This window comes from Doryrhamphus excisus, linkage group LG4, assembly GCF_037039965.1.
Source record: "Doryrhamphus excisus strain RoL-2023G ecotype Guam linkage group LG4, RoL_Dexc_Guam_v1.1, whole genome shotgun sequence".
Classification (NCBI taxonomy): Eukaryota; Metazoa; Chordata; class Actinopteri; order Syngnathiformes; family Syngnathidae; genus Doryrhamphus; species Doryrhamphus excisus.
The window spans coordinates 17,011,887-17,024,078 of record NC_136360.1 but is presented as its reverse complement, the minus strand read 5'-3'; positions in this window follow the sequence as shown (position 1 = coordinate 17,024,078).

The window sequence follows — 12,192 nt, the reverse complement described above, 5'->3', positions numbered from 1 at the left end:
TTATTATTATTATTATTATTATTATTATTAATAACTATTATTATTATTATTATTATTATTATTATTATTATTATTATTATTATTATTATTATTATTGGCTATTTGTTCTACAAAATGAACTTTTTGTACTGATGCACCACGGGTTGTGTAATAACAATAATAATATATATAATAATATAATAATAACGGGTTGTGTAATAATAATAATAATAATAATATATTATTATTATTATATATTGTTATGATTATTATTGTATAATATATAATAATAATATATTATATATAATAAATATAATAAAATAATTATTATTATAATTATTATAATAATAGTATAATAATATAATAATGATAATATAATAATAATTATAGTTATATTAATATATGATATATAATATATATTATATTATAATTGCAATAATAATTTTTATTATATTATATATATTATATTATATTTTCATTATTTTATTTTATTATATTATATATAATTATTGTTATTATTATTTATAACGCACTTCACATCAAATAAATGATCTCAATGTGCACATGTAGCAGATTGCATGACACTTTTACAGATCCAATAATTCCAGATGGACTGGTATGTGTAAAATATATATTCTGCCCCCCCCCCCCCGTCAATATTGTTAAATCAATGCGGCCCGCATGTCGAAAAGTTTGCCCACCCCTGAACTAGCCTAATGAAAATGCTAGAATGCAGTTTGTACTTATTGGAAGCTACACCGTATGAATATAACATAGCTTATTAATTAACTTTTTGCACTTCATTATGTCTCCCAAGTGTAAGGCAGACTCTTGTGGTGGAAATACGGCGCGGGAAATGAAAAGCCATCACGGCAGAAGTGAAAATGAACATCATAGCTCTGAGAGAGGAGAAATACTCACCGATATTGGCGCCACTTTTGCTTCAACTACCACCATCATCATCATTAAAGACAAAGAGCGATGTTAAAGCATCTGCGCTAATGAAAGGGACAATAATAACGAAGAGCAGGTGTGTTGCTATTGTTGCATTTCTTCTGCAGCTTCTTCTACTCCCCAATAAGCCACACAGAGAAGTTACGTAAGGGCTTCTACTGTTTCATTATTACTCTTTCCTTCAATTAATGAAACATAATGAATTTAATGTGTGCTGTGTTTACAGAGTGAATAGCTTAGGAGTTTAAATAGCTTCAAGAGCCAACTTCCACCAAAAACATTCCAACACTGAAGCCGTGAAACATCAGATTCAATAGTTCATAACCAGATAGGACGGCTATCATGTGTTGCGTGTAGTCTTTGACTAGAGCTGTCCTATCTAGTCTTTGCTTCATCAGATTCAATAGTTCATAACCAGATAGGACGGCTATCATGTGTTGAGGCTAGTATTTGACTAGCGCTGTCCTATCTAGTATTTTCTTCATCAGATTCAATAGTTCATAACCATATCGGACAGCTATCATGTGTTGAGTGGAGTCTTTGAATAGAGCTGTCCTATCTAGTATTTCTTTCATCAGATTCAATAGTTCATAATCAGATAGGACAGCTATCATGTGTTGAGTGGAGTCTTTGACTAGAGCTGTCCTATCTAGTATTTTTTTCATCAGATTCAATAATTCATAACCAGATAAGACAGTTTTCATGTGTTGAGTCCAGTCTTTGACTAGAGCTGTCCTATCTAGTATTTTCTTCATCAGATTCAATAGTTCATAACCAGATAGGACAGCTATCATGTGTTGAGTCGAGTCTTTGACTAGAGCTGTCCTATCTAGTATTTTCTCCATCAGATTCAATAGTTCATAACCAGATAGGACAGCTATCATGTGTTGAGGCTAGTATTTGACTAGCGCTGTCCCATCTAGTCTTTGCTTCATCGGCTTCAATGGTTCATAACCAGATAGGACAGCTATCATGTGTTGCGTGTAGTCTTTGACTAGAGCTGTCCTATCTAGTCTTTGCTTCATCAGATTCAATAGTTCATAACCAGATAGGACGGCTATCATGTGTTGAGTCTAGTCTTTGACTAGAGCTGTCCTATCTAGTATTTTCTTCATCAGATTCAATAGTTCATAACCAGATAGGACAGCTATCATGTGTTGAGTCTAGTCTTTGACTAGAGCTGTCCTATCTAGTATTTTCTTCATCAGATTCAATAGTTCATAACCAGATAGGGCAGCTATCATGTGTTGAGTCTAGTCTTTGACTAGAGCTGTTCTATCTAGTATTTTCTTCATCAGATTCAATAGTTCATAACTAGATTTGTACAGCTGTCCTATCTAGTATTTTCTTCATCAGATTCAATAGTTCATAACCAGATAGGACAGCTATCTTGTGTTGAGTCTACTCTTTGACTAGAGCTGTCCTATCTAGTATTTTCTTCATCAGCTTCAATAGTTTGTGTTCACAACCAGATAGTCCAGTCTTTGACTAGAGCTGTCCTATCTAGTATTTTCTTCATCAGCTTCAATAGTTTGTGTTCACAACCAGATAGTCCAGTCTTTGACTACAGCTGTCCTATCTAGTATTTTCTTCATCAGATTCAATAGATCATAACCTGATAGGACAGCTATCATGTGTTGAGTCTAGTCTTTGACTACAGCTGTCCTATCTAGTCTTTGCTTCTGCTGGACATAAAGGGGTTGTCAACTTAAGCGGGTTCCACTGTCCACGACCTCACAAGTTTGTCAACACAAGCAGTCCAAAGAACCTCCTCAAAGTAATCTGTCAGCATTCCAACACTTGATTCACTCCAACGACTTTGGCTCACTCCCTCGCTTGCATTTTTTTTCTCGTGTTTTTGGCTAGCCGTGCATTTTCACGCTGAGTAGGCGACACTTCCTGTCTTCTCCATCCCCACGGCGACCGCTCGCATTATGGACGCTACTCTCAGTGGAGGGTGCACTCAAAGAATGCCCTTGTTATTGGAAACCCTCTCAGGATGAATAATGACAGACATCAGGTTGCCAAATGTCCCGTGCAGGACACCGTAGGCATTTTCTCTGCTAACAGGAGAACAACATCTGGTTGGCAGATCAACGCCATGCTGAGTCGGCAGTCTAGGAAAAAAAAGGTCTTAAAGCTGCAGCTGGCTATTTTCAACATTTTTCATTTAAATATAGTGGTGGGAAATATTATGGGATAGTTAGGGATGGGATTACTATATTATTAAATATTATGTGTGTGTGTTTGTCACGCTTAAATGTTTCAAATCATCAAAAAAATATATAATAAAAAATATATAAAAATTATACAATAATATAAAAAAATTATATATATATATATTATATAAAATATATATTATATATATATATATTATATATTATATATATAATAATATAATAATAATAATAATAATATAATATTATATATATAATTAAAAAATAATATATATATAATATATTATAAATATATAAATTGTATCTATAATTATATATATATATATAATTTAGATATAAATATTGACTAATATTTAATTTTTTGATGATTGAAAACATGAATGAAACATTTTATTATCAAGCAAGAACAAGAAAGCAGCAAAACAGCCCCAGACCATCACACTACCACCACCATATTTGATATTATATATATAATGTATTATACATAAATTATATATATATATTTATATTCATATATATAAAATGTTTGTCCCACTTAAATGTTTCAAATCATCAAAAAATATTGAATATAATATATTATATATATATAAATATTGACTAATATTAAATCTATTTTGACATTGTATTATCAAGCAAGAAAAAAAGCAGCAAAACAGCCCCAGACATCACACTACCACCACTGTATATATATATATATATATATATATATATATATATATATATATATATATATATATATATATATATATATATATATATATATATATAATTTTCAAATGTTTCAAATCATCAAAAAATATATAATATATATATATATTAGATATATAAATTATATATAATTTATACATAAATATTGACTAATATAAAAAAATAATGATTGAATACATGAACGAAACATTTAATGATCAAGCCAGAAAAAAAGCAGCAAAACAGCCCCAGATCATCACACTACCACCACCATATTTTACTGTTGTTATGATTTTCTTTTTCTGGACACTTTTACACCGGATGTAATGGGACACACATCTTCCAAAAAGTTAGTTTAGTCAAACCACAGAGTATTTTCCCAAAAGTCTTGAGGATCAAGATGCCTCCTGTTCTTTTTGTTCAGCAGTGGTTTTGGTCTTGGAGCTCTGATGCAAATGAGGCCTGCATTTTTTTTTTGATGTTGTTGTGGGGTCTTTTGTAACCTCTTGGATGACTCGTCGCTGTGCTTTTGGAAGGTTCACCACTGTTCCACGTTTTCGCAATGTGTGGATAATGGCTCTTATGGTGGTTTGCTGGAGTCTCAAAGCTTTATAAATGGCTTTATAGTAACCTTTTCCAGACTAACAGATCTCAATTAAAATTAGATTTTTTTATCCTTAATAATAAAAAGTTGTAATTGACTAATATTTAAATTTGTTTAATGATCTGAAACATTTAAAGGTGACACACATATAAAAAAAAAATAAATCAGGAACGCCTTTTCACACCCCTGTAAGTAACCAAATGGTACTTTGGCTGATTTCAATAAAATGTATGGCTAGGCGGCAGCTGTGCAAGGCAGCAATACATCAAATTTTGCTGTGCATTGGAATAAAATTGTGTACACTGATTTTTTTTTTCCACTCTTCTCCATTTTGCTCTCAATGGAACCGTTAACGGCGAGTCTGTGCACTCGGAGGGACACTCAGCCTCATGCAAATTTGCCATATGAAGGCATAAAATTGCAACGCTTTCATTTTAAAGCCTCGACACTCATCAAAAAGTTTGCCGTGATGCTGAAAGTCAAGGCGAAGGAAGAGCGCGTATGACCCCGGTGTAAAAAAAAAGGCGGGCGAGACGTACCAGAAAGCTGTCACAGCTTTAATGGCTTCACTGCCAGCCTCGTTTAGTCATTGTGAGGATTAATATTAGCCTCTTTGCTACTTCACTTTGTTTATCCTCGTGTCTGACAGGTCAGGTCCGGTCGTATGTGCTAAAGGCCGCCGACGACTGACATCCTGTCTCGGCAATCTCACGCACATGAAGTCACTCTCACTAGCCCGGAAATTTAATACAAGTCAAAAGTGCAAGAGGATCGTTACGTGTTCCGTACGGCTAAGTCTTCGGGGGAAGGATTGTGTAGGGAGGAAGTGACATGAATGGAAAGGAGGCAAGGGAGGGAATAAGGGTGCAAAAGGCAAATAAGTAGAAGTCATCTGGAGCAGTATTCCATCTTTGGAAAATCATGGAAAGTCCATATTTGTGTATTACTGGCAGTGATGTCTTCTCATCAGTAAACCAGCTCTAATCCGGCTTCACTATAACTACCAATAAATGGGGGGGTCCAAAGAGCCGACATTTGTGGACCGAGGAACCCTCAAAACGTATAACTTAACTAGAAAAGTTTAGTTTTCAAAATAAATTTTTAAAATGATTAATTTTATTTATTTTACTTTAATTTAACAGTTGGAGTCTAATGCACCTAGGGAGACTCCATCGCTGCCCCCCACCCTCTGGAATTCTTTGCCCCATTCACAGCGTGCTTGCCACCACTTTCCCACCTCCAAAAAACACCTAACCCCCCCCCCTTTTTAATGAGTTTTTAATATCTAAATTTTTATTCCGCTTTTAGCCTTGATTTTTTTTAGTTCTGAATGAATTTATGAATGTTGTATTTTAATGCATCTTTTACTCTGTTTTTTACTCGACTCTATTTTTATCCACTGTAATGTGTCTAAGTATTTTGAAAAGCGCTATACAAATAAAATGTATTATTATTATTATTATTATTATTGTTCACCAGAACACAAATTTAATTTTTATAGAATAAGTTGGAAAAGACTTTAACGTTGTAAAATGATTTGCAACAAACCAAACCAAAAATAATGTTGTGATTTTTGAAAACTAGATTGGGTAAAATTTTATGATATTATGGGAATAAGTATGAGAATTTTAAGCAAAAAAAAATCAATAGCAAAAATGGAGAAAAGGAAGAGAGAGTATAATATATATATATATATATCATTCATTTTCTACCGCTTTTTCCTCACAAAGGTCGTGGGGGTGCTGGAGCCTATCCCAGCTATATATATATATATATAATATATATAATATAATATAACATAATAATGTTATGTCATAACTTAATAACATAACATGTTAGAATTATGTTACAACATAACATGTTAGAATTATGTTATAACATAATATAACAACATAACATAACATAACATAGTATAACATATAACATAACATAGCATAGCATAGCATAGCATGTTATAATTATGTTATAACATAACAACATAACATAACATAACATGTTATAATTGTTATAACATAACATAACATGTTATAATTATGTTATAACATAACACTATATAACATAACATGACATGTTATAATTATGTTATAACACAATATAACATAACATAACATGTTATAATTATGTTATAACATAACATGTTATAATGATGTTATAACATAACATTCTATGAGCAGGGCACCTAATGGTGTATGCAATGACAACAGCAGGATTTTTTTCCATTATTTTCGTCCTCCCCAAATCAAGCTCTCCCAACCCCTGCACCGCTTTGCCGCCATCTTTGCTCTAATAATCGTTGTAAACAACCGACAGCGGACAGATGATCTGCACTAAATTGAAACTCGAGTTTCCTCCAATTCCCCGTTTGCCCTGCTCAGTCTTTGTGTCCGTCCACCGTCTCCATCCACCCCCCCTAAGGCCACGATGCTGGTGTCGGGCGTACTGTTTATGAGCACCCCCACTGGAAAGCCACTGATAAATGTCACTGTCTGCAGCGAAATTAAACATTTAGTGCTGTAGTCCTTGGAAAGGGCTTAGGGACAACAGTCCACCAGCATATCCTTGGGATTTTTTATTGCCTTTGTTTTTCTTTTAATTAAGCGAGATCTAACAGAGTATTAGTATCCGTCCTGTGCTCTTGGTGTTTTTACTCTTCCTGGAGAGTTCATGAAGAGCACCAGTGGGGTGCCTTTACACTTGTCATGGTTCCTTTACTTAAAACAAACACGGCGTGTTTGGACTGTTTGGACTGTTTGTTTGTGTGAACACGATCGTCTCTCGTTTGATGCCCGTCAGTGGTGGTTTGGCAAATGGTGAACATTAAAATAAATTCAATATTTAGGATGTAGGTGTATCGTGATCCCCATGAGCAACACAGTTGAATTGTCGCAGGGATATAAACAAGGGACATTTGTGGTTGTTTGGGGGGTTTTGAGACCCCCAAAATATGGGCAAATATATTGTACAAAAAATATTTTCATAAACTCCAATTGTACAAAGAAGATTTTTATTTTTATTTTTATTTTTATTTTTATTTTTATTTTTATTTTTATTTTTATTTTTATTTTTATTTTTATTTTTATTTTTATTTTATATATATTATATTTTTTAGGTCTGCATGCTAACCACTCAACCACAGTGCAGTCCTTTATATTTTTAATTTTAATTTTAATTTTAATTTTAATTTTAATTTTAATTTTAATTTTAATTTTAATTTTAATTTTAATTTTAATTTTAATTTTAATTTTAATTTTAATTTTAATTTTAATTTTAATTTTAATTTTAATTTTAGAATGTGGGAGGAAACCGGAGTTCCCCGACATTTGTGGTTGTTTTGGGGGTTTTGGGTATTTTTATTTTTATTTTTTAGGTCTGCATGCTAACCACTCAACCGCAGTGCAGTCCTTAATTTTAATTTTAATTTTAAACCTGTTTTTGGAATGTGGGAGGATACCGGAGTTCCCGGACATTTGTGGTTGTTTGGGGGGTTTTGGGACCCCCAACATAGAGGCAAATAGATTGTACAATAAATATTTTCATAAACTCCAATTGCATGAAAGAAGACATCAACTTGACATGAGGTTTTATTACAGTTGCTCTTGCATAACATGTTTTGGTCCAAAGTAGTCATTTTACAATATATTCTCCCTTTTGGGGGTACAAAACCCCCAAAAGGCAGACACACAATGGAGGCATTGTTTCATGCTTACGGTAAATCTCATGTCGACACATTTTGACTTTGTGGCAACTGAGTGACGACTGCTACGTGATCATCAAGTCCTCCTCCGATATGAATTGGTACACCCTAAAAAAATGTCCTCTAAACGCCCATTCTCGCTAGCTTGACGTTGGCACATTGTCTGCACTGAAAGGATAACGGTCCACCGTTTCCAAATTGCCGCGGTCCCATCATCTTGAGGTTGGGTCGTTTCGCAAAATTAAAAACAACAAATTCCCGAGTTAGACAAGAAAAGTCTCAAATCTTAAACCGCTTTTAATCTCCTTATTTCTGTCCGTCCCATTCAGAGGGGGGGGGGGGGGGGGGGGTAGATTGAATGTGATTATCCTGACTGCAAAAAAAAAGTCCGGTAATTCCTCCAGAGGGCCACGAAGCTAAGAGAGTTAATTTGACAGAACAAGTAAAGAATAATCTGCGGCTTTAAGAGCATATAAGGAAGATACTCGGGATAAAGCGGGCATTACATCAGTCCTGTGAGATTCTTTAGGCATGGGGGGGGGTGACAAATAGCCATCCGTGAAGACACTGCAAAGACAGTAAAATGTCGCATTTCTCCTCTTGACTGCACAAAAAGGGAGGAAAAGACTTTATTTGTCAGCTGGAGGAGAAAAAGCCAAGAAAAAGGTCTTTCTATTGTAAAAGTTTCAGGCTATTTTCCCCTTGAAGTGTTCTGAGAAAGAATACGCCTTATTAGCTTCTGCACACAAAAAAAAGCGTTATTTGGATATGCAGTGAAGCCGAAAGCAGACTTGGCGTTTAAGGCTGCTTCATCCCTCCGTCTCACTGAGTGATTACTCCTGTCAGGACTTCAGCAGACCACACACACACACACACACACACACACACACGCCTCAACGACCGTAAAACACCTGTCCCCTCCAAAACGCCAGAGACAGCTCTCATCGTGCTTCTCCGCCGCACCTCCATATCTGTAATTCCGAGGAGAAAAGGGAGCCTCTTTAAGACGTGAGCCCATAAAAGGCCGGCGCTGACTGAACCATTAAACGACCCCCCCGGGGTGCTGGGATGCATCTGCAGACCACAGATTCTTTACAACTCGAATACAACAACCATCATGACTGCATTTCCAAATGAAAAACTGAAACTAAAACTAGACACTGCTTATATATTTATACTTTGTACATTACATACAAAACCCGAGTTCGATTCCACCCTCGGCGATCTCTGTGTGGAGTTTGCATGTTCTCCTCGTGCATGTGTGGGTTTTCTCCGGGAACTCCGGTTTCCTCCCACATTCCAAAAACAGGTAAAAAAAAATTAAAATTAAAATTAAAATTAAAATTAAAATTAAAATTTAAATTTAAATTTAAATTTAAATTTAAATTTAAATTTAAATTTAAATTTAAATTTAAATTAAAATTAAAATTAAAATTAAAATTTAAATTTAAATTTAAATTTAAATTTAAATTTAAATTTACATTTAAATTTAAATTTAAATTTAAATTTAAATTTAAATTTAAATTTAAATTTAAATTTACATTTAAATTTACATTTAAATTTAAATTTAAATTTACATTTAAATTTACATTTAAATTAATTACAGTATTATATTATTAATACTAATATGAAGAACTGCACAGCGGTTCAGTGGTTAGCACGCAGACCTAAAAAAATAAAAATAAAAATAAAAAATAATTACAGTATTATATTATTAATACTCATATGAAGAACTGCACAGCGGTTGAGTGGTTAGCACACAGATCTAAAAAAAATTAAAATAAAAATTAATTACAGTATTATATTATTAATACTAATATGAAGAACTGCACAGCGGTTGAGTGGTTAGCACGCAGACCTAAAAAAATAAAAATTAAATTACAGTATTACATTATTAATACTAATATGAAGAACTGCACAGCGGTTGAGTGGTTAGCACGCAGACCTAAAAAAATAAAAATAAAAATAAAAATTAATTACAGTATTATATTATTAATACTCATATGAAGAACTGCACAGCGGTTGAGTGGTTAGCACGCAGATCTAAAAAAAAATAAAAATAAAAATTAATTACAGTATTATATTATTAATACTAATATGAAGAACTGCACAGCGGTTGAGTGGTTAGCACGCAGATCTAAAAAAAATAAAAATAAAAATTAATTACAGTATTATATTATTAATACTAATATGAAGAACTGCACAGCGGTTGAGTGGTTAGCACGCAGACCTAAAAAAATAAAAATAAAAATAAAAATAAAAATAAAAATAAAAATAAAAATAAAAATAAAAATAAAAATAAAAATAAAAATAAAAATAAAAATAAAAATAAAAATAAAAATAAATTACAGTATTATATTACTAATACTAATATGAAGAACTGCACAGCGGTTGAGTGGTTAGCACGCAGACCTAAATAAAAATAAAAATAAAAATAAAAATAAAAATAAAAATAAAAATAAAAATAAAAATAAAAATAAAAATAAAAATAAAAATAAAAATAAAAATAAAAATAAAACAGTCCAGGGTGTACCCCGCCTCTCACCCGAAGACAGCTGGCATAGGCTCCAGCACCCCCGCAACTCTCGTGAGGATAAGCGGTAAAATGATTGTTACACAAGATGAGTTCGGAGTCCAAGATGCTCTGCCAAAATACTTAGGTCCAGTCATTAGGTCGAGACATGACCAGATAAGGACTGAATTCTGGAAATCCACGTCGTTGCTATTGTTCATGAAGCCTATATAAGTGCTGTATTAAATAAACACGAGGACCCTTTTGTTATGTTATGTTATGTTATTATCTGTAACTGTTGTGCAACTCTTATTGTGCTATGTGAGTGTATATGTCCAGAATCCTTCCAGTAGACGCTATTATCCTTAAAATGCACCAAGCTAACAGACTGAATCCAAACATGTAACAATGATAGCTAACAGGGCGAATCAAAATTTTGAATCACGGGCCGTTTCTATCATATCGTTGACATCGGCCATTCCGAGTGAGCGTGAAACGTAATATGTCAGACTGATATGTTTTCAAACCGAAAAGGCTCATCAGTCTTTCCTGCGGCATAAACGTGTTTGTTGAAGCTTTGCTAAAAGTCGGCGTGTGCATTTATCAGAGTTTTTTTTTTGTTGACTTGCAAGCAGCACAAACACAACGCCTCATCCCGGGGAGACGATGGATGCATGATGGAGTGCTCCGCTCCGCAACCTGGCACCCGTGTGAACAAATTGATTTTTGTGACAGATTAAAAAAGATCAAATCGGCCATAAGAACCAGACGGAAAGTGCTAAATAGAGCACAATAAGTTTTTATATGTATTCTTTCCGCTTATTATTCCCGCTTAGGCCATCCATCAACGCTGATGGGCCAAAGGCCACACTATCACTTTATTTTGTCAAATATCCTCCCAAAAAAAAATAAAATAAATGCATGTTTTGAGATTTTGGCCACTCTGTTATGTGAGGACACATCTTTAATCTTGTGTGTCCGATTCAAAGTGCAGCTAAAGCTAAAAGGTCAGCATGAGATGGAGAACATTGCCTTGTCATTAGCATCTATTGCTAACACAAAAAAACAACACACAAATTATATATCAAGACATTGTCTTAATGTGTGTGTTTGACCTCCACACGCCTGTATGCACTCCCTATGACGAATACAAAGATAACGAGACCTGGATCAAAGCATCATGTGGTCTTCTCTAAATTTTCCGATGGAAAATAGCGACTGTCGGATTACGATTACGTGATTCATTTCAAGCACTTTTTACTTTCTTCAATTACAGGATGGCAACACATTTGTTACAGATAACTAGGTCTGTTCAATGAGTCCAAAATTAAATCAGATTAATCACAAATTAATTCATCATAATTAATCACCATTTTCAACAATGCTCATTTTCACTTCTTTTATTAACAAAAATGATGATGTACAGTATGTTTAAAACATTCATTCATTTTCTACCACTTATCCTCACGAGGGTCGCGGGGGATGCTGGAGCCTATCCCAGCTGTCTTCAGGCGAGGTACACCCTGGACTGGTGGCCAGCCAATCACAGGGCAAATACACTACCATTTAAAAGTTTGGGATCGCT